This window comes from Micromys minutus (assembly GCF_963924665.1).
Source record: "Micromys minutus genome assembly, chromosome: 1".
Lineage (NCBI taxonomy): Eukaryota > Metazoa > Chordata > Mammalia > Rodentia > Muridae > Micromys > Micromys minutus.
Window position 1 is genome coordinate 92,076,776 of NC_137969.1, and position 20,959 is coordinate 92,097,734.

Below are 20,959 nucleotides of genomic sequence, written 5' to 3' on the forward strand. Positions count from 1 at the left end.
TGGTGCTTCATCACAGTAATAGAACTATGTCCAAGACATGCACACGTACGTATACATATGCATCAAATACCTCTAACTAGCCACTGTTGCAGGCATTTGAGATAGTGCGTTGGACAAGACAGATGCTAAGATGTGCTAGGCCCCATGATGAAAGCTGCCAGAGATGCTACTGGTAGTTGCCATTCATCTCTCTCCCCTTTGGAGACCATCGGAGCTGTAGAGAGCTGTATCCTTCAAGAGCGTGTCCCCTTTAGACAGCACCCTACCTCCAGCTCCATTTCAATGAGGGATACAAAGACAGCCTGTATTAATGGGTGTGGGACGATTACAGAGAGGTTCCATTTTTAGATATCTGCCACAGAACACTCATGCTTCTGATTGATGATTGATTGATTGATCCCAGGGATCAAACTCAGGACATTGCACTTGTTAGGTACCTTTGCAAAGATACCAAAGAAGGCTTTCTGATGTTTTTCTGAGAGAAGGGTAGCCTAATCAGGATTTACAAAATGCCAGTGTACAACTTGAAAATCCATATGTGACTTCTCTGCTGGTTTTATGGACTAAGGAGGCTGACTGCTCAGAAAGAGGGAGTGAGCAGGGTAGGAGGAGAGACCAGCAGCAGCAGGCAGCCTCTGCTCCACAGAGCAAGTCTGTAATCCAAATTGCTGTTAAAATCAGTGGCCAGATGCATGAATCCTACGAGGGATCAGGTAAAACCATTCATGTGAAAACCATGCCTTGAACTCTCCACCACCCCAACATGTTCTCTCATCACCCCTCTACATGGGTGCTCATACAGGTAGCAGAGTGTGCCACACTCCATCTTGTGTTCCCCCCCCCCACACACACATGCTTATGCACACACACACACACACACACACACACACACACCCTGTGCCACAAACATACACATGCATACCTACACATGCACGCACATGCACACGCACGTGCACACAAGTGCAACTCATCACGAGTTATCTAACACAGCTGGAGAAGCCTGGGCTTCCACAGTCTGCTCTCTGCCTCCAAACAATTTGCTATATGTCTTGTATCAGAGAGAAACCATATTCAGCTGCCAGTACAGAGACCCAGTAAAATTACTTAAACAAGATAAAGATTTGTTTATCTCCTGAATAAGAAAAACCAGATGTAAGAACAGAAAGATAGAAGGAGCTTGGATCCAAACAATTACAAATTCACCATAAAAATCCTGGAGTCTTCACATCTGGCGAGGAGGAGGCACAAGAAAGGAAAGGGGGGAGTGCTTAGAGTCTTTTTAACCTTTTAAGGATCTTTCCCATAAACCTTAGCAACAACTTAGGCTCAGATTTCACTGGCCCTAACTTGGTTTGGTGTTTCCTCTCCAGTCTGGTCCTGTAGGCACATCATGATTTGTAGTTAAATTAATGATCAATTTTTGTATTTTTATGACTGCATAATTTTATACTGTAGAAGTAGAATGTCCCCCAAAGTGTATATGTTAAACGCTTGGTCTCCAGTTAGTGGCCTAGTTAAGAGATGGTTAGATTGTGAAGCATTCCTGGATTAAGGCACTGATGGGCTTGTAGCTGACACTGGGATATCAGGATCTGGAGTGTGCTGGGAGGAAGTGGGTCACTGAAGTAATAAATAATGCCTTTGGAGGATATATTTTGTTCACAGCCTTTTAAACATTATTTATTTGAATTATTTGTAATTATGTGTGTGTGAGAGTGTGTGTATGGGCACATGTGTAGATGCTCTTGGGGGTCAGAGGTCTGAGATCCCCTGTAGTTGGGGATACAAGATTGTGAGATTTCCTTTTCCTGTGGGAGTGGCTGGGTAGAGAGGAGCATGGCCTTCTCCTCTCCCCATCGTGGCTTGTGCCTGTCCCCTCATATCGGTGTACTCTGAGAAGGGGGAGTCATCTGGCAAGAATGTCACTTTGCCAGCTGTGTTCAAAGCTCCCATTCGACCAGATATTGTGAACTTGGTTCACACCAACTTGAGGAAAAACAACAGACAGCCCTACACAGAGAATTGGCAGGCCATCAGACCAGGGCTGAGTCTTGGGGTACTGGCAGAGCTGTGGCTCGAATTCCAAGAGTTTGAGGTAGTGGGACCCACCATTCTGGCCAGGGTGCCTTTGGAAATATGTGTTATGGGGGATGCATGTTTGCACCTACCAAACCCTGACGTCGTTGGCACCGCAGAGTGAACACAACCCAGAAACGATATGCCATCTGCTCTGCCCTGGCTGCCTCAGCCTTACCAGCTTTGGCGATGTCTAAAGGTCATCGTGTTGAGGAAGTTCCTGAACTGCCTTTGGTGGTTGAAGATAAAATTGAGAGTTACAAGAAGACCAAGGAGGCTGTTCAGCTGCTTAAGAAGTTTAAGGCTTGGAATAACATCAAAAAGGTCTATGCCTCTCAGAGAGTGAGGACTGGCAAGGACAAAATGAAAAACCAATGGAAGATCCAGCACAGGGGACCCTGCACCATCTATAATGAAGATAATGGTATTATCAAGGCCTTCAGAAACATCCCTGGCATTACTCTGCTTAATGTCAGCAAGCTGAACATTCTGATGGGAATGTGGGGTGTTTCTGCATGTGGACTGAAAGTGCTTTCCAGAAGTTGGATGAGCTGTATGGCACTTGGCAGAAGGCTGCTTCCCTCAAGAGTCACTATAACCTTCCCATACACAAGATGATGGACACAGACCTTAGCAGAATCTTGAAAAGCCCAGAGATCCAAAGAGCCCTCCGAGCACCATGCAAGAACATTCAGCGTAGAGTCTTAAAGAAGAATCCACTGAAGAACCTGAGAATCATGTTGAACCCTTATGCAAAGACTACACGTAGGAACACCTTCTTCACCAGGCCAGAAATCACAAACTCCGGGTGAAAAAACTGGAAGCAGCAGCTGCTGCACAGGCAGCCACATCTGAGAGGATGGTCCCAGAGAAGGGACTGCAGACAAAGAGCCTGCAGTAGGAAAGAAAGGAAAGAAGCCTGTGGATATCAAGAAGCTGAAGAAGCCTGCAGGGAAAAAGGTGGTTACCAAAAATCCAGCAGAGAAGAAACCTACCAAAGAGGGAAAAAAGCCTGCAAGCCTGCAGCATAAACTATTAAAATTTTGTTAAATTCCAGAAAGCAAATAGATACAGCCTATTTGAATAAATCAAAGATGCAGTGACAAAAAAAAAAAAAAAAAAAAAAAAAAAAAAAGATTGTGAGATCTCTATGTGGGTTCTGCTAACTTGGTCATCAGCAAGAAAGATGCATGTTCTCAATTGTTAAGCCATCTCTCCAACTCTTATTCAGATTGTTTCTATCACCCTGCTTCCTAGCCACCATGAGATATGCAGCTTTCTCCTGCCACAGTTACCTTGCTCTGATGTTTCTGCTTGGCCTCAAACCTCAAAGCATTAGAACTAAGACAGACATGTTTGCCCCCAAATCTCTGAAACTGCAAGCCAAAATAAGCCCTTTGTCCCTGGGTGGTTGTTTCCAGATAAGTTTTTCTCTTCTTAGAAGGTCGTTGGGCTTTCTTAGAGTTCTGATCAGCCTTTGATTTTGTATTGTCTATAGTTACTATAGACATTCTCTGGCTCCTTCTCTTTACCCCATCTTCTGTGTAGCAGACACTCTCTCTTCTCCACTGGGACCTTTCTTGTAGGGACTTCTGTCTGAGCCAGGCACATAGCTATCAGCCTTGACCTTGAGGTGTTGTTTCCTGGGGTCAGGGAATTCTGCCTCTCTTTATTGGAATTTCACTTTACTGAAAATTCCCTGCTTGATTATTTCTGGACCAGCAATCAAAGAGATGCTGCTCTAGGCACTTGAGATGTCGGACTAATGAAACATAGGTCCTTCCTGAGGTGTTCCGCAGTATGGTGGGACAGACATGGAGAAAGATTTGTACAATCATCAGCGAGCTTCCATTTTATGCAAGAACTGACTGAGCCCTTGAAATGTGGAGCATTTCAAAAGAGCAGTGAAATTTATAGGGTAAAAAAAAAAAAAAATTCTTCTTAGAATGCTAACACCAATTTGGAAAAAAAAAAAGACTGGTTGGTGAAGGAGTAGCTGCAGACCATTCCTGGCAGAGGTAACCAGTATAAGCAAACTTACCAGGCTTGGGGACGACAAACACACACAGAGGAATCAAGCAACCCTGAACTACAGATTACTGTGGTTGACGTTAGCTTCGATTAGGCAGTGAGGGAGGGCCTGTGACAACCATTCTCTTGTTTGGATGACTTCTCTGTGGGCAGAGAGACCACATGTGGAACCAGCATGAGGCCTCCTTACTGGCTCAGGGCAGCATGAGCTCAAAGTAACCAGTTTCAGTAAAGATGCCTCAACCTCTAACTAGTTCCCAGCATAAGACCTGTAAAAGATCACAAGGCAGAGGGACATGAAGGTTTTCCTCCCTAAAAATTCTTTCTACCCCTTGACCTTCTTTCTTTATTCTTTGTGGGTATGAGGCAACAAACTTGAAAACTGTGGCCAGCAGGTGACCATTGGTCATCTGTACTTAGCTTCCCAAGGTAAGTTCTCAAGAAATGAGAGATACTCAACACTAAAAAACAAAACAAAGCAATCTCGGTCTAAGGACGGCAGATAGAGAATGTTTTCTGAGTCCCAGATAACCTGTTAGAAATGGAGAAGTGCATCGCATTGGCAAGTGCATGGGCCGAAATGGTCTATTTTCTCAGATCCCTTACTTAAAACCTCCCGACATTTTGTACAAGAAATAGGGTCCCTTCCATTCCTGGTTGTGGGGTTTCAGTCTCTACTCAGAGAAGGAGACTGGAATGCAGTCAGCAGCACAGGGCTGGAGCTTTCTCAAGAAGGAAAAATCTTCATGAGAATGTGAAAAGGAACCGTTGGGTTGGGTGACATACATTGAGAAATCCTTGATACTTATGAATCCCTTCAGCTACAAAATGCTAGGATTTAAACCAATTTAGGGGCACATTGTAACAAGCCTATAATGCCAGCACTTGACAGATTGAGGCAGGAGTTCTGGGTCATCCTTGGCCACAGAGAAAGTTTGAGACCAGCCTGAACTGTTTGAGACACTGTCTTAAAAAAACAAGCAAGCAAGCAAACAAACAACCCAAAACAACAAAGAAATCTCCACAGCACATCAAATCTCCTTTTCTTCACATGCTGAAGTTTTCATTATTTAAGTACAGTTTGTCTCTTTAAAGTAGCTTAGGGCAAAGACCTTCCTTCCTTCCAGCTTCCCAATTATTAGTTTATTTTATATTTGAAACATTTCTGCACGTGACACAGGGGACCAGGGCAGACATCACCTCACCTCACAGACTCTTTCTGGCTCCACATCACAGGGCTCCTGGGTATTTTTACATTATTATTGGTTGAAACATATTTAAAATATCTTTCCTCCATAAATACATGTGTGAATAGCTTCCTCGTCTCCCCACAATACCCACTTTATAGGTAGGAAGTAGTCATTGGGCAAATATTTTATGGAGAAGTTTGTTACCTCAAAAAAGAAAACTTTCACCCTTAACACCAGGACCCAGAAGAAACCTTTGCTGTTTCTCTTCTCAGGGCAGCTTTGTCCTTGTCAATCAAGACACATAGCTGATTTGATTATATTAGCTCATTACGAAGAAAGAATTAAAGGAGGAAGTAACCACTAAACTGTTTACACAAACTGTGGGAAGGAATGTGTGGAGCGTGGATGAAGTAACTTGGGATAGCAACCGTGCTGTTTGGAAATGGCCACCCAAATCTAAAACCCAATTTAACTTTTGTTAGGAAAAAGTTGAAAGTTTTGGGCTCCCTTGCTGTTTTTCCAATGAACAGGTATCTGGTTTAAAGCTGGACCTGTGGGGACAAGAGGACGGGCAGAGAAGTGTCCTTTCTGCGTGAACTCTCATGTCTGCATGTAGAGATCAGCATGCAGCAGCCAGCAGTCCGATTGTCACCTCACACTTCCAACGGAATTCCTACCCCCACAATTATATCAGCTTCAAGTGGGAAACTTTGACCTTCCTAAAAGTTACGGTGCAGAAAGGAGAAGGAAAACAGAAATCCCCCTCCCACCTGCTGACAGGGCGGGGATCTTGAGAATCTAGAAAAACAAGTTACATCTATTTGGGAACTGGAGCCTTGGCTACCAGATTCAAGCAACCTTTCCACAGTTTGTCTTCACCTGAAAAGCCTAGCACAGTCCTTCTAAAGACTTTACTGCTTCCCATGGGGCTGGGTGATAGCGCAGTCATTATAGATCAGTTACTGTTCTTGCAGAGGATCTAGGTTTGGTTACCAGCCCTGGCCCAGTGGTTAGTAACCATCTGGAGATGCCCTCTTCTAGTTGCTGTGAGCTCTATATCTATGTGGTGTGCACACACACACGCGCGCGCACACACACACACACATACACTCTTCACACATAAAAACAAATATGCCTTTAAAGTAAAGGGCTGGGCATAGTGGCACATGACTTTAATCCCAATATGAGGAGGCAGAGATAGGTGGATCTCTGTGAGTTTGAAGTAAGCTTTATTTACATAAACAAAGATCATATAAAAGAGAAAACAATATGCTGCTTCTGGATAAGAATGACAATTTGCCCAGCCTTCCTTTGCTAGATTCTGTTCAGTCTAGTTATTCTGGAATCACTTATAGGTGTATGTGTGTGTGTGTGAATGTGCATGCACACACATGCACACATGTGCACACATTCATAATTCATAGGCATGAATGTAATTATACAGAGTTCGGTTCTACATATACATGTATGTACAATATATGAATTATGTACATACGTGTATATGTTCACATGTCTGTTTATGCCAGGAAAATGCAATATTGACTAAGAAGTGAAAACCAAGTACTGAAGGCTCTAAATGAATGCAAGGTGTTTTGTGATGGCTATGGGCAGGGTGGGGGTGTGTGTGGAGCCTCACCACAACACTTCCCCCCACCCCAGTGTGTGTGTGTGTGTGTGTGTGTGTGTGTGTGTGTGTGTGTGGTATGTAGAGAGAGCCTCACCCAGTAGTCATGTCTCCAAGGCAAGGAAGGACCAGAACCATTCTTTGAAAATAAATAAAGTTATATGCCTTTAGCCACAGGGCCACTGGACCTGATCCAAGTCTCCATATGGCAGAAAGGACAACCATTGGGAGGAGAAACCTACCTCCAATCAGATGGCTACACCTGTGCCTTAACATGACAGCCGTTTCCTTAGATGAAGGGAGGCTGCCTGGGTGTCCTGCAAGTGGGTCTCGATCTTACTGGCACACTAGAATCTCCCAAGGAGCTTCCAAACCACTCCCATGGAGTCCTACCCGAGAGATGCTCACCTGCTGGCCCGAGTGAGCCCCTCAATGGGTCTGGGTTCATCCCATGTACAATAAGGGTTTGCTCCAGCTCTTGGTATCTGGAAGTGGGAGTTATGAAGATAACCTATCTTTTCGCCTCCCCTTTTCCAAAGGTGGAGATCTGTGGAGAGAGGCAGGACAGGAACATACACTGTACTTAGACACCCTGCCTGGAGCTCACAGGCGCTGTATCTGTGTGGACTGTCACTGCAAAATGGGTCCGGAGCCCTGCCCAGATTGTCATAACCCTGTATTATAAACCTCTAAGGAATGATGGGAGAGATCAGCCTAAAAGTTCTGCGGTCTCTTGCCATGGGGTAAGGGATAGGATCATTTGTGGACACAAAATCCTAGGGACAAGAAGACTCTTTCAGCAAATTGATTTATAAGAAAAATATCAGAAGCAAAAGGCACACAGGGGAATATTGTTATTGGAAAGAGCATTTGGGGAAAGAATTTTTATAAATGGAAAGAGCTTTGAGTTCAAGCCATATTTAAAAAACATAGCCACATGGGTGGCAGGAAGGAGGGTAACAGCTGTGTTCAGATATTTCCCTGAAGTGATGAATACCAAGTCCCATTTAGCTGTCTTTCAAGGGGCCAAAGGAGTTCTGTGTGGCTCCTGTTTTCTTTTGGAAATGCTGAGATAGCTCCACTGAGGTCTTAGTGAGCCATTAAGCATGATCAAACATGGTAGCTATGGTCTATCTCCAGAGATACTGTTGCCCGGGGTGACTCAAGGTCTAGTCCTCTTGGAAATGGAGACAAACTATCAATGAACTGGGAAGTTTGCTGAGACACCAGTACCTAAATGCAGATCTAAGTCTATGGCATTGGGCTGTGTCTTAGAGTTTTATTGCTGTGAACAGACATCATGGCCAAGGCTCTAATAAGGATGACATTTAATTGGGGCTGGTTTACAGTTTCAGAGGTTCAGCCCATTATCATCAAGGCGGGAGCATGGAAGCATCCAGGCAGGCATGGTGCAGGCAGAGCTGAGAGTTCTATGTCTTCATCTGAAGGCTGCTAGCAGAATACTGGCTTCCAGGCAGCTAGGATAAGGAAGGGTCTTAAAGCCCATGACCACAGAGACACTCCAACTGGGCCACACCTTCTATTAGTGCCACTCGCTGGACCAAGCATATATAAACCATCACAAGCTGAGGGCTGTAGCTCAGGAATAGAGCATCTGTCTAGGAAGCCCAAGGCCTTGAGTTTCAGCCCTAGCACTGTGCCCATATGCACACGCACAAATATCCATAAAGCTAGAGCCCTTGATTCAGGGGTCTCATGGGAGACATTTTCCTCCCTTTCTTTGGCCCACAGTATAATAAAATGATGAGTCTGGGGTGTTTGGGGAGATGTTTAGTGAAGAAATAGAAGGATTTAGAAGTTGAGAGAAGGGAAGGATGGATGTGATCTAAACACACTGTATTCACAAATGAAATGACCAAAAAATAGATAAGAAGTCAGATAGAAGTTTATCTTCCACAGTTCTAAAGGCTGAAGGAGCCAGGGAGATAGCTCGGCAGACAAAAGCACTTTCCTCCCAAGTCTGACGGACATGAGTTCAATCCCCAGGACCCCACCATATCTGTAATCCCAGTACTCCTGAAGAGATGAAGGCAAGAGAATCAGCTGGAAGCTCAACCATGCAGCAGTGGAAACGAGCAACAGCCTGCCTCAAAACAAGGAAGGACCAGGGAATCACCTTCTGCAAAGTTGGTGATTGCAAGTCTGCACTACCTCACCCAGTTAATGCAATGCTGGCGATCAAACCCAGAGCTTTGTGCATTTTAGGTAAGCATATTACCAGTCAAGCTATACCTCCAACCCTTCTTTGCTGTTTATAGTACGTATTTCCGATGAGTACAAGGCGGGGTCAAGGGGCAGACTCTGGAATTCAGCAGTGCACTTGAAGGGTCAGAGAACACAGTGTGGCTGGATCCCCTTCAGTTGTGTCCTACTGGGGGTCTGGTGTATGTCCAGTACATCCCAAAAAGGAGTTTTCTTTTGTATTTTCAGTCTCTTGTCTGCACAGTAAGTACATGTGGGTTTTAAAGTGATAATCACACCAGGGCTCACCGAAGCCCTCTTCTGTTAAGTTTTTTTTTTTTTTTTTTTTTTCTCTATGTAGCATAGAAGATGACCATCTATCTATCCAGGTTAACTGACTCCTACATTTACTTAATTTAATTAACTGATTAATTTAGTGACTATTTAGCAGGGTATCTCAGGATACTTCTTGTGATGGTTTGTCTATGCTCAAACCAGGGAGTGGCACTATTAGAAGGTGTGGCCTTGCTGGAGTAGGTGTGGCCTTGCTGGAGTAGGTGTGGCCTAGTTGGAGTAGGTGTGTCACTGTGTGTGTGAACTATCAGACCCACATCCTAGGTGCTTAGAAGCCAGTCTTAGAGGCCAGCAGATGAAGATGTAGAACTCTCAGCCCCTCCTGCACCATGCCTGCTTGGATGCTGCCATGTTCTCGACTTGATACTGGGTAGAAACCTCTGAACCTGTAAGCCAGCCCCAGTCAAATGTTGTTCTTACAAGAGTTGCCTTGGTCATGGTGTCTGCTCACAGCAGTAAAACCCTAACTCAGACATTTGTGTTAACTAATTCTCTCTTCTCTGTGATGGCTTACAGTTAATATGGCAGGGAAGCCATGCCTCAAGGAGCGTGAGGTAGCTGGTCACTCTGTGCCAGCAGCGAGGAAAGCAGAGAGAAGACAGACAGAAGGACCCAGTTATAAAACCACACCGTTCAAGCCCCAGTGACCCACTGTCTCAGTGAGACACCACCTCCTGAAGATTCTACCGCTTTCCGGAACAGTGCCACAAGCTGGTGGGCATTCCATATTTAAACCACAACTGTGCAACATCCCTAACGTCCTAGTGCTGTGTCATGTTATACTAACCAGCATAAGCTGTACAGTGTGTTTCTGTCTCTCCCTAAGCACAGGAGGTGGAGTTTAGTGGAAGGAAGTTAGGTCACCTGAGGGCCTTTGAAGGGGGTATCGGGGCCCTTTTGTTTTCCGGACACTGCGGTATGAAAGTCTTCTCAAACATATGGCTTCTCTCAAAATGAACTCCCTCTTCACCCCTGCAAAACAATGGTGGTCAAGTCGTTGTGCACTGAAACTTCTGAAATGGAGACAAAGCCTCCATGAGTCCTTTGCCTTAGGTATTGTCTCACAGCAGTGGAACGCTGAAGCTAACAGTGAGCGCAGTGGTTAGCTACAGAGGCTGTACTGGTTTCTACTGATGGTCAGTTTGACAGGCTCTAGAATCACCATGGAAACAAATGAACGGCATGCTTGTGAGGTTCATTGTAAACTGGATTAATCGAGGCAGGAAACCCTAAGTAGGTAGTATCATCTCACAGGCTTGGGTCCTGGATTATACGAAGAGGAAAAGGCAGCCTGGCCCCTGTATTCACATCTCTTTTCCAGTCTGGGGACAAAATGTGAGGAGTTAGCTGCGTCAAGCTTCTGTCACCACTCCTGCTTCACTACGCTGGACTGCAGGCGAAAGCCTCGAGCCAGAACAGACCAGGACAAACCTACCCTCCTATAAGACGCCATTATCTGGTGTTTGTCATGGCGGTAAAATAACACAATAATCCCTCCCCCCCAAACCACTGAGTGACGCAAGGCTTTGAAGCCAAGCTGTCTGGGTTCGGACACAGGCCATTGCTCTGACAGATTCAGAGAAGCTCGGCAGAGGCCCTGGCTCCCCAGTGCTGTCTGCTCCTCATCCTAAACATGCACGGGGCTTTGTTGCATCAACACAGCAGCTATGACGAGATGCCGTGTGCACACTGGTGGTGCCCAGGGCTGGCTTTCCTTAGAGCAGGTGCTCTCTTTAGCTGGCTCTGAGGACACAGATGATATCTGTGAGTGATCCTATAGACACCCACAAGGCAAGGGGCCAAGGTGGCCTCTGGCCAACAGTCACTGGGTGCTGAGGCTGTCACTCTGATACTACTGCAGGAATAGCCATCTGCTGACAGCCACAGATCCTTTCCTGCTGGTGTCCCAGATGAAAATTTGGCGCTGGCCGACCCCTGGGCTGCAGCTCATGAGAGACCCTAAGTTAGATCATTTAGATCCAGACCCTCAGACCCTGGGAGATAAGGGCAGAGGATGCTTCCTCTGCTAACAGTGTAGCAATCTTGTAGGCAATAATAGATAACTATGGATCTACTCTTAGTATGACCTTGAGAAAGTCATTTAGTCAATTTATGCCCTAGTTTCCTCGTCCAGAGCGTGGAGATTAAGCTAACTTTGCAAGCCTGGGAGAGCATGAAGCAAGTTCACTGGAATGTGCTTAAAGCCATCCGAGCTACAGGGAACTTGCCACACATAAATGTTGGCTAATATTTTTAGAGCACCAGCAGATTCTGTGCCCCCTCAGGAGCAGCCTTCTCAGAGATCAGCAGTGATAATTGCTCCTGCTGCCCCCCCCCCCCCGAGTTTTTTTTTTTTCTCAGTGCACAAAGCCTGGGAGCCTCGCCCAGAACCTTCTCTGACAGTTGGCTACCAGCTGTCACACTCTGTGTCTCTTCCACATGGGGATCTTTCAGCACCATCGAAAGGGCAGGTAGCACTTTGGCTGGTATATGGGAGCCCAGGAGCACAGCACAGCTGTGGATATCTGCTACATTCATATTCCTTATAATGCATTCCTGTAGGGGCCAGCAGAGTATCGGAGAACTGTGCCATGAAGCAGCTGAGAGAATTCTTTCCAGCTCTGAAGATGAGAGAGAGAGAGAGAGAGAGAGAGAGAGAGAGAGAGAGAGAGAGAGAGAGAGAGAGAGAGAGAGAGAAGGGAGGCTTCCTGCCTTTCAAGGGTCCTCTCACCGTTCTTCAACAAGCTCCCAATCTCTCCTCCTTGCATCTGATCAACTTCCACACTTCCTGCCAGTCTTCTTTATGCGTCCCTTTTCTTGCCCAAGCACCTCATCTTAGATCAGTTTTTTGCCAGGATCCAGCAGGATCTAGGCTGGTTCCTTTTTCTTCACAGTACCTAGTGTGTGTGACCGTCTCTCTTTCCCATACAATAGCCCTTTTGGTTTTGTGACAGGAAGAGAAAGGGATGAAGATTAACATGTGGGAGCAAGCAATCAGAGAAAGGACAGACCACAGCCAACCGAGACCCATACATAAGGAGAGAACAGCAGGAAAGCGTGAACCTGTGGGTAAGCGAGAGTGACCCATAAAGGGTTGAGACTCTAGTGAACCAGAGCTTCTAAACCTCTGGGCTCTGGCTAATATTCTAGAGCGTGTCTTTTCCTTCCTTAGCTGTCTATTTCTACAACTATCCATGCATCCTTCGTCCAGTGAGTTCTTTCTGGACACAAGAACCTGCAAGTCCCAGCATGTGCTTTCTGGGCTCTGATCCATGCTTCTGACAGTTTCACATTTTACCGTAGTTTCCTCTTCCCACCTTCCCTTGACCTGGTGGGTGTTTCCTGTTGTTTCCCAAAGTCCGCATGGTCTCCCTACACAAAGATACCCAGGAAGGTTTTGCTGGCTGGCTGATTTACATTCTGCTAAGGAATGTCTTGTAGACAAGACAGCTGAGCAATTTGCTCAGTGAGAGAGTGCTTACCTACCAAGTAGGCTGTGGGGCTTCACACCCAACACACACACACACACACACACACACACACACACACACACACACACACACACACACACACACAAAGTATAAAGTGACCCTCATCACAGCTGAGACCAGGAGCAAAACAGACATAGTCTAAGTGAGCCGGATCGAGTTCTAATCCCAGGGATACAATCATAATTTCAGGATTCCTAACAGACACTGCAGACTGTAGAGCCACCCTGTTGGTAGTGTCCAATCGGCCATGCAAGAGTGTGTTTCTTCTCCAGTGGCTGACAGGACTGGCCCCTCCAAGAAGGAGGCAAGATCACTCTCAAGATAGCTTTGGACACAGTAAGAGAAGGATTCTAACTTTAACTCCTTTCAAAGCACGGGGTTGAAGATGGACGAGTTTGGGAAGTAGAGTTCCACACTTTCAGCTGCAACTGTGCAGCCTTTGCGAGAGGTGCTTCAGCCAGGGGGTTCTACCTGCTTATTCCTGCCACCCCGGAGAAGGCTTCAGAGTGTGCAAGTTCTGTTTCAGCACAGGAAAGAAAATTATTTTCACTGCTGACTTTGTAACGTGGCTTTGTGACTGTGGGCAAAAGTCTTTATGGATATAAATTACCCTCCAGAGAATGAGACCCTGCCATGGAAGGAAGGAGGGAGGGAGGGAGGGAAGGAGAGAGGAAGGAAGGGAGGGAGGGAGGGGGAATGGGGAGGGAGGCCGGAAGGGAGGAAGAAAGGAAAGAAAGAGGTTTGCTTAAAGACCCAGTACTGTTAGCTCCAGGAGCACTCATACTTTCTCTTGTTTACCTCCCACCCCCATTTACCTCCCACCCCCCCATTTACCTCCCATCCCCCATTTACCTCCCATCCTCCATTTACCACTCCCCTCCCATGCTCACTCTCCTCTTCTGCCCTTGAGAGACACTGTAGTTGTGTGGGTGGGTGGTCAAACAAGTGGGTGGATAGACAGACGGAAGAGGGAGTTTCCTTCTTGGGATTCTTATAATTGGTATGTGGTTTACATTCCGTTCATCTGGAAGACTGCGATATTAATCGAAAACAGCTTGAGCTCAACTTGCCCGCAGTGTCATACGGATGCTGAACTCAGACCGAGGTCTCCATTTCCTTTCCTCCAGGTCAAACCCTTCCTCAAGTGTCTGTCGGCTTCAGTAGCCAGAGTACATGGCTCTCATCTGGACGTAAAGCACCATTACACGGTTCAAAACAAAAGCAAACCCAAGCAGTCCAAAAAAAAAAAAAAAAAAAAAAAAAAAAAAAAAAAAAAAAAAAAAAAAAAAAAGTCCAGTGGGGCTGGAAAGATGTCTCAGAAGCCTGGACTGCAGGCTGCTCTCCCAGAGGACTTGGGTTTGATTCACAGCACTTACGAAGTGGTTCACGACTGTGACTCCAGTTTCTGAGAGATCCAATGGCCTTTTCTGGCTTCCATTGGCATCAGGCGTGTGTGTGGTGCACAGACATACATTCAGACAGAAACACCCACACACATGCAATTAAGTTAAATTTAAAAATAAATGTACACTGAAGATACTGGTGGTCCTCCTCCCAAGAAATATTAATAGTTGTATACTAGCAAAAAATGTCTACTCTCCAACCAGTAAAGGCTATGTACATTTTATTTACATAAAAGTAATTTTTCTATACCCATAGCTTGAGCCCTTCATGATCGTACTTACTACATACTAAAGATCTAGTTCATTCGACTGCACTGCATTGTATGCTGAATTCAAATACACTGATTGCTGTAGTTCAAGCTCTGTAACAAACCCCACAGACTGTGTAGCTTTAAACACAGCAATTCAGTTCTCATAGTTCTGTAGGCTGGGGTGTGTAAGACTTCCTGTCAGACTGAGGGTCTAACAAAAAACCCACTTCTTGGTTCCTCTGTCTTGCTAATTCCCCACATGTCTCTTCCTACAAGGCTCTGATCCCTTTGTGACATAATCACCCTCCCCAAATCTGATCTCCTAAAACCATCACAATGAAGGATTGGGATGGGACATGGATTAAAAACCATTCAGTCAAAGGTGTAGCTTTTGGGAAAACTGTTGTCTTAACATGGTGTAACTGCTGCCATCTTGAAATCAGAAGGACTACTTTCATGAGACCCCTATAAGGTTCCTTCCTGGACTGAATGGTTGACCCACAGGCTCCTGATGTCCTTTACTTTCTAGGATGTTCAAGTAGCTAACAACTGCTGAGGGAGGGACTCTTCTTCGGTGGTATAGCTGCCTTAGCTGCCCATAAGTTATCTATGGTCCTGTAGGAAGCCCTTTATGCATACTCTTGTATGCTATGTCAATTGAACTCATTGGTTCACCAAGCTTGGAACTTGGATGGAATGACTTGTTTGATATATTTTTTTGTCCTCCCCAGGAAGTCAAGCAACACTTGCTACCTGGACATGAACAGGACAGAATTGGAGGTAACGGGGAAGAACAAATGCATGGCCCTTGCTAGGTGTGGCAAGACACGCAGCTGAGGCCAAGTGTTTGAGGGTGGCCTATCTATGGACTGATCCCACCATGGGTTTCCTGCCTCCTACAGTTATGGTGGTGTGACTTCCTACTGTAGCCACAGTTGTGAGGTCCCTACTACTGTTAGGTATATAAAACTCATAATTAAGGCTGAACTGTCTGAATGTGGAATAGCCTAGGGGGAAATCCCAGATGGTTTTCTTCTGTAAGGTATAAAGTAGCATGCCTCCTTGGTACATAGGGTTCTCTGTGTAAAGACTGTGATTCAAAAATGGGTCAAGAATTAAGGATGGCACTGCCATCCCTAGATGGAGGGCATATTGGGTGAGATCCTAAGCAGACCACAGCAGCCATTTGTGGCCTCTGCTATAGCAGTATGACATGCAACCGAGCTCCCCTTCCAAAAGGAACCCACTTATGGAGAGGGAGAGGTTCCATGGATGTGGTTTGGAATGAGACAGGTGGAGGACATTGGATAGTGGGAGGGAAATAATGGCATACAAATAAGGGAGAAGACCACTAAAGTCACACCCTGAACAGAGAAGGGGACAATCCATGATTCAGCTGCGGACAGGACCTCAGTCATCGTCCCGGAAACCGATAATTAGGGAACACTTTACCACTGAACTGCTTGAACCGGAAACAGCTTTTAAACAAGACTTGAAAGAGGCGCTTATAACCTGGCCCGAGAGGTGCTGGTAGAATCAGTCAAGTGTCGTGAAAGCAGAGAAACACAGAGACTTAATTCCTTATCCTTCCTTGAGATAAGGGTGTCAGGACCTGAAGGACTGAGGGAAATCAAACCCCACTGGGCTTGCCCAAACAGGCCATTTGGGATACTTGGTTATTTCCAGCTGAGGTTCCCCCAAAATATCATAGACTGGAACACATGAGCAAGGGAGCTGGGCATAAAAGAGACAGCGTTTGATTCCCAGTTCATGGGACCAGATAGCTCCATGATCACAATACAGTTTAAAAAAAAAAAAAAAAAAAAAAAGAAGTTAATTTAGCAGAGACCTCAGGACAGCAAAGCCATATTAGGGTAGAATGGGAGTTTAGTGGCCTTGCTGATCCTCATGTCAGGCCATGGTCTTTTTGAAGTAGAAAAGGGTATGGAAGGTCTGAGAAACAGACCAACAAGTTAGGCAAGGTATAGTGGTACACACTTTTAATCAGTACTCAAGAGGTAGAAGCAAGCAGGTAGAACTCTGTGACTTTGAGGCTAGCCTGGTCTACACAACAAGTTCCAGGATGTGAGGCACCAGACAGAACTGGTAAGGCTGAGCAGGCTCAGACCCTGGGGAATGTCAAATTGAGAACGGCTGGAGAAGAACCATTCCCTACCTGCCTCTATTGCTCTGGAACATGTAACTACGATGCCTCACCAAGGACCATGGACACTGGGCCACAAAAACATGGAGTTCTCTAAGCTAATGAAGTATCAAGATAGGCCAGGGGCATTCCTTCCCCAAAAGGAATTTAATCCCTGGTTCACCTTGACTAAAGTGTATGCGTTCACATCTGCCCTCAAACAAAACAGTTTGGATAAGCAAGGACAGTCCCTTCATCAAGAATCCTCACAGTGGGGTGGGAGTCACTCGCAACCAAACCATTCTGCCCCATCCCAGGCTCTGGTTTGCCCTTGGGGTTTGATGCATAAACGCCCTGAGGGGAAGTGCTGACTAGAGGCCACGCCTCCTTCCCAAGGTACCTCAGTGGGGCGCAGGTACACAGGAGACTGAGAACCACAACAACGCTCCCAGGGCCTGCTGCTTCCCACTCGAGAAAACACGGACTAAGGACCCCCATTTCAGACTGTGTTCTGCTCCCCGCAACCCCAGCAGCCTGACAGCGGCTCTCTGGTGATGCTCCAGGCACCCCAGACGAACAGACAGATACACAGCCAGGCAGCAGGACAGCCAGGGTTCTGTAGAGACCCTATCTGAAAAGCCAAAAAGAAAAAGCAATAAAAAGTAAATTAAATCAGTGGGTAAATTGAGTTTGTAAAGTGCTTAAGCAATCAAGAGGGAAAAGGAAAAGCTAAACACAGAATCCTGAAGATGAAGCTCAGGTGGTAGAGTTCGTTTCTACAATGAATGAGGCCCTGGGTTCAATAACACTCCTTTGGGGTAGAGGCAGGGAGATAGAATTCCAAGGTCATCCTTGACTACATAGAAAATTCCAGGCCAGGATGGGCTTCATGAGACAGTCTCAAAAAGAAAAGGAAGGAAAGAAGGGAGGGAGGGAGGGAGGTGAGCAGACAAGGGGTGTGTCCAGGTCACTGGAAAGAAAATGAAAACATTGGTGACAAGCCAGAATTCCTAGGGGAGAAAATGACAAGAAGTTAAATTGTCTTGTGAGTTGTCAGCGCTTGTGAGCCCCAAGGAGGCTGAAGAACCCAAGTGATGATTCCACACAGGAATAAAAGCAGCTGAAGAGAGGAAAATGCTGACACTTGTCCAGGGGTTGGCTATTAGCTCTCAGAAGTGTGGTGTGTACATTTTTCTCCCAAAACAAAGCATAGTGTGTGTGTGTGTGTGTGTGTGTGTGTGTGTAGTTTCCGAGGGAGTCTGACCAACCTGGAATCTTTTAAGCTTTGATAGCCAAGTGTGGCCAGCAGATAGGCAGCATCCTCAGTCTTTGCCTTCAGGATATGAGAACTGCATGCTGGATGATAAGCAGGTCGTAGCATGGCAAACAAGACTAAGACCCTACTTCCTCTTGTCTCAGGCTGGAGGAAGCAATAGAAGCAGCCTTACTGGGTCCCTGGGGCTGGGGAGAGTCTCAGGAGGCTTTGGCAGAGCACAGGGATGACCCACTATTGCATCTTTGAGGAAATGGTCCACACTTGCAATTGAATCTTTCTATGTTGTATTGAACCTTGATAATGTTTGTGAACTTGAGCTTATACCCTTAGCTGAAGAATATCAAGACCATATGGTACAGCAGTGGCATCTTTCAGACATCCTGCCCATCCTTTGTACAAAGATCTTGCCATGTAGGTGGCATGCTACCTCTGAGATTCTTTTATAGATTCTGAAAGGCGTCTGAAAGATGTATAGATGTAGCTAAAGAGGCAAGGAGGGGGATTCCGTCCACCCAGGCTGCATAGGCCAGACACAGCTGGGAAACATTTGGGTGTTTTTTATTGTATCAAGAGTGGATGGTACCCAACAGAGTGACTGAGAAAAATCCTACAACATCCCGTGCCTCTTAATGTAAGAATATTCGTTACAGGGTTTAAGGTTTGAAGGCATCCTGTATGGGTGGGAAAGGCACATCTAGAAACCATAATGTTGTTGAATATGATACCAGTTCTAGGAGTAGGTTACCATCCTATGAGCTGTTGGGCTGGGAGCAAGAAGATGGATGAAGCCACATATGAGATGCAGGCTATAGATAGGTATTGCTGCTGACTGCATGCCAGAATGATTACTGAGAGACTACATTGTTTTCACAGCATGAAGAAGCTGGGCTGGGACTGGGCTGAAAAATCTCTTCCTTTTGGCAAGCTTTTGTAGTGTTGGAAGGGGATATGTAGACTGCTGGTAAAGGATTGTTGCTAATGGTCTTTCTTATCTGTGGACCCTGAGTGCTAATACTGTTTGCTAGATAATATGTGTTTGTGGGTGCAACAGCGGTCCAACAGATATGGGATGCAACCAACTACTTTTCCATTGGATTTAATGATCACTCCTCAGGAAGGAATCCATGTGTGTACTACAATCCAGGCCAAACAAAAACAAACAAACAAACAAACAAACACTGTGGCACGAGAAGTCATAGCCCTAGTGAAGAAGATACAATGTCTTTTAAACACTTATGCTTACAACCAACGTCTTGTTGTTACTGTTGGTGCTGGTCAGGGAAGCTCCTCTCTCTTGGGAAGAAGTTACTACAGAGCCTCAACACTAGTCATACTGTTGAAAACATGCCGACGCATGGTGGTCTAGTGCTTCCAGCCACAAATGAAAGAAAATAACAAGACATCTCTATCAGGTCTCCTCCCCAGAGTCCAGGAAATGTGGAAAAGAAAGTGGGAACAACGTAAGTTAGAGACGGGTAGAGTGTTGTGGGACTGTCCATCAAGTACAGCATCTTGGGATCTGAACAGCTTTGAGTACTTGCATGAGACACTCAGACAAAATTGGGCCGGTCACCATTCTTTTGTGGACGGGAACAAGCAACTCACAACCATCCCTCATGGATACAAAAGCAGTTCACAGTTGAAGGGGGTAAAGAAGACTCCTTGGGGGTATAGTTGCTCATAAATTGTCTATACCTCTAAGTCACCTTTAAGTCATGCATGTACAGTAACCCTAATTAAAAGAATTGACACATCAATGTGGATGGAATCATTTCTTTGACCTAGAGGTAAATTGACATAAACTCCCCAGGAAAAGTCATATCATTAATGCATGGTTTGTCTTTTTTTTGGGGGGGGGGTTGGTATTTTGTTTGGTGTGTATGTGTGTACATGCGTCTGTTGTAGTTCTTAGCTGAGACCAAATTTATATGAAAACTTTAGGAGCAGAGGATCCCCTAAATGGAACTTGGGGCTGCCAGTGGTCAGAAGGAGAAATTGGCTTTGTATATTGTTCTGTCACTCCCCGGGAAGATGTCACAACTAGCTTTGAAGCCTTTGAGGCAGCAGAATCTTAAAAAAATAAAATAAAGAAAAGACAAATGGTGTGAGTTAGAAGCCAGGGGTGACGAAGGTACCACCAAAGAAGGTGATGACTGGCTTCCGGGGCCTGAGAACACAGGCTGCAGACCTGCCTCTGCAAAGCGAAAGCGTCACTGCTCCAGCTGTAGTCACCTTTCCTCCACACCACAGTGTCCTCAGTTCCTGAGCAGCTGGAGCAAACCTGACCTGGGCGTTTGCTGCAGTCACTTCTCAGACTAAATTTGAGCTGGGAAATGTTCCTTCAACTCTCTTTTGCACTCTTTTCACCTGCACCTTTCCAACTTTTTCTTACCTTTAGAATAAGTAAAATGAAGTTAAAAAAATTTTTTTTCTGAGTACTCACTGTGTTCAAACCCCTTTTGCCCACTTTATTCTGTAGGCATCCGAATTAGGATGCTTTAAGATCACAGATTCAAAAAGCCTCCCTGGAGGGCCACAGCATCTCTTTATAACAAGACTCACTCTCCTGACACACTAAATGACTAAGGTCTTCCTACCTCCCGTGCAGAGCAGAGGTTCCTGCAGACTTCAGGAGGTGTGTCTTAGGCTGGCTGTCACAGCCAATGGTGGGACCTCAGAGCTGCCTGTGGGTGAGGCCGAGAGAACAATGCGAGGCAGATGGTAGTGCAGCTAGACCTCCATTTCCACTTCTAATTCAACTGCCTGTATGAATGAAAGATAAGGAAAAATCGAATCTGTGGACTGAACTTTCCCTGACACTTAAAAAAAAATTATTCCCTGAATTATTCAGTACACAGCATACCCGTCGCTTTTGGATTACGGTTAGTCTAGAGATGATACACACATGAACACTGCAC

General features: G+C 45.7%; 1 pseudogene across 1 annotated transcript; it reads left to right on the top strand.

Annotated features, from left to right (window-relative positions):
- Positions 1 to 692: 692 nt before the first annotated feature.
- On the top strand, positions 693 to 3,126 carry LOC308434382 (large ribosomal subunit protein uL4-like; annotated as a pseudogene). The gene is made up of 2 exons: positions 693 to 713; positions 1,777 to 3,126. The product of its transcript is annotated as a large ribosomal subunit protein uL4-like (transcript).
- The last annotated feature ends 17,833 nt before the right edge of the window (positions 3,127 to 20,959 follow it).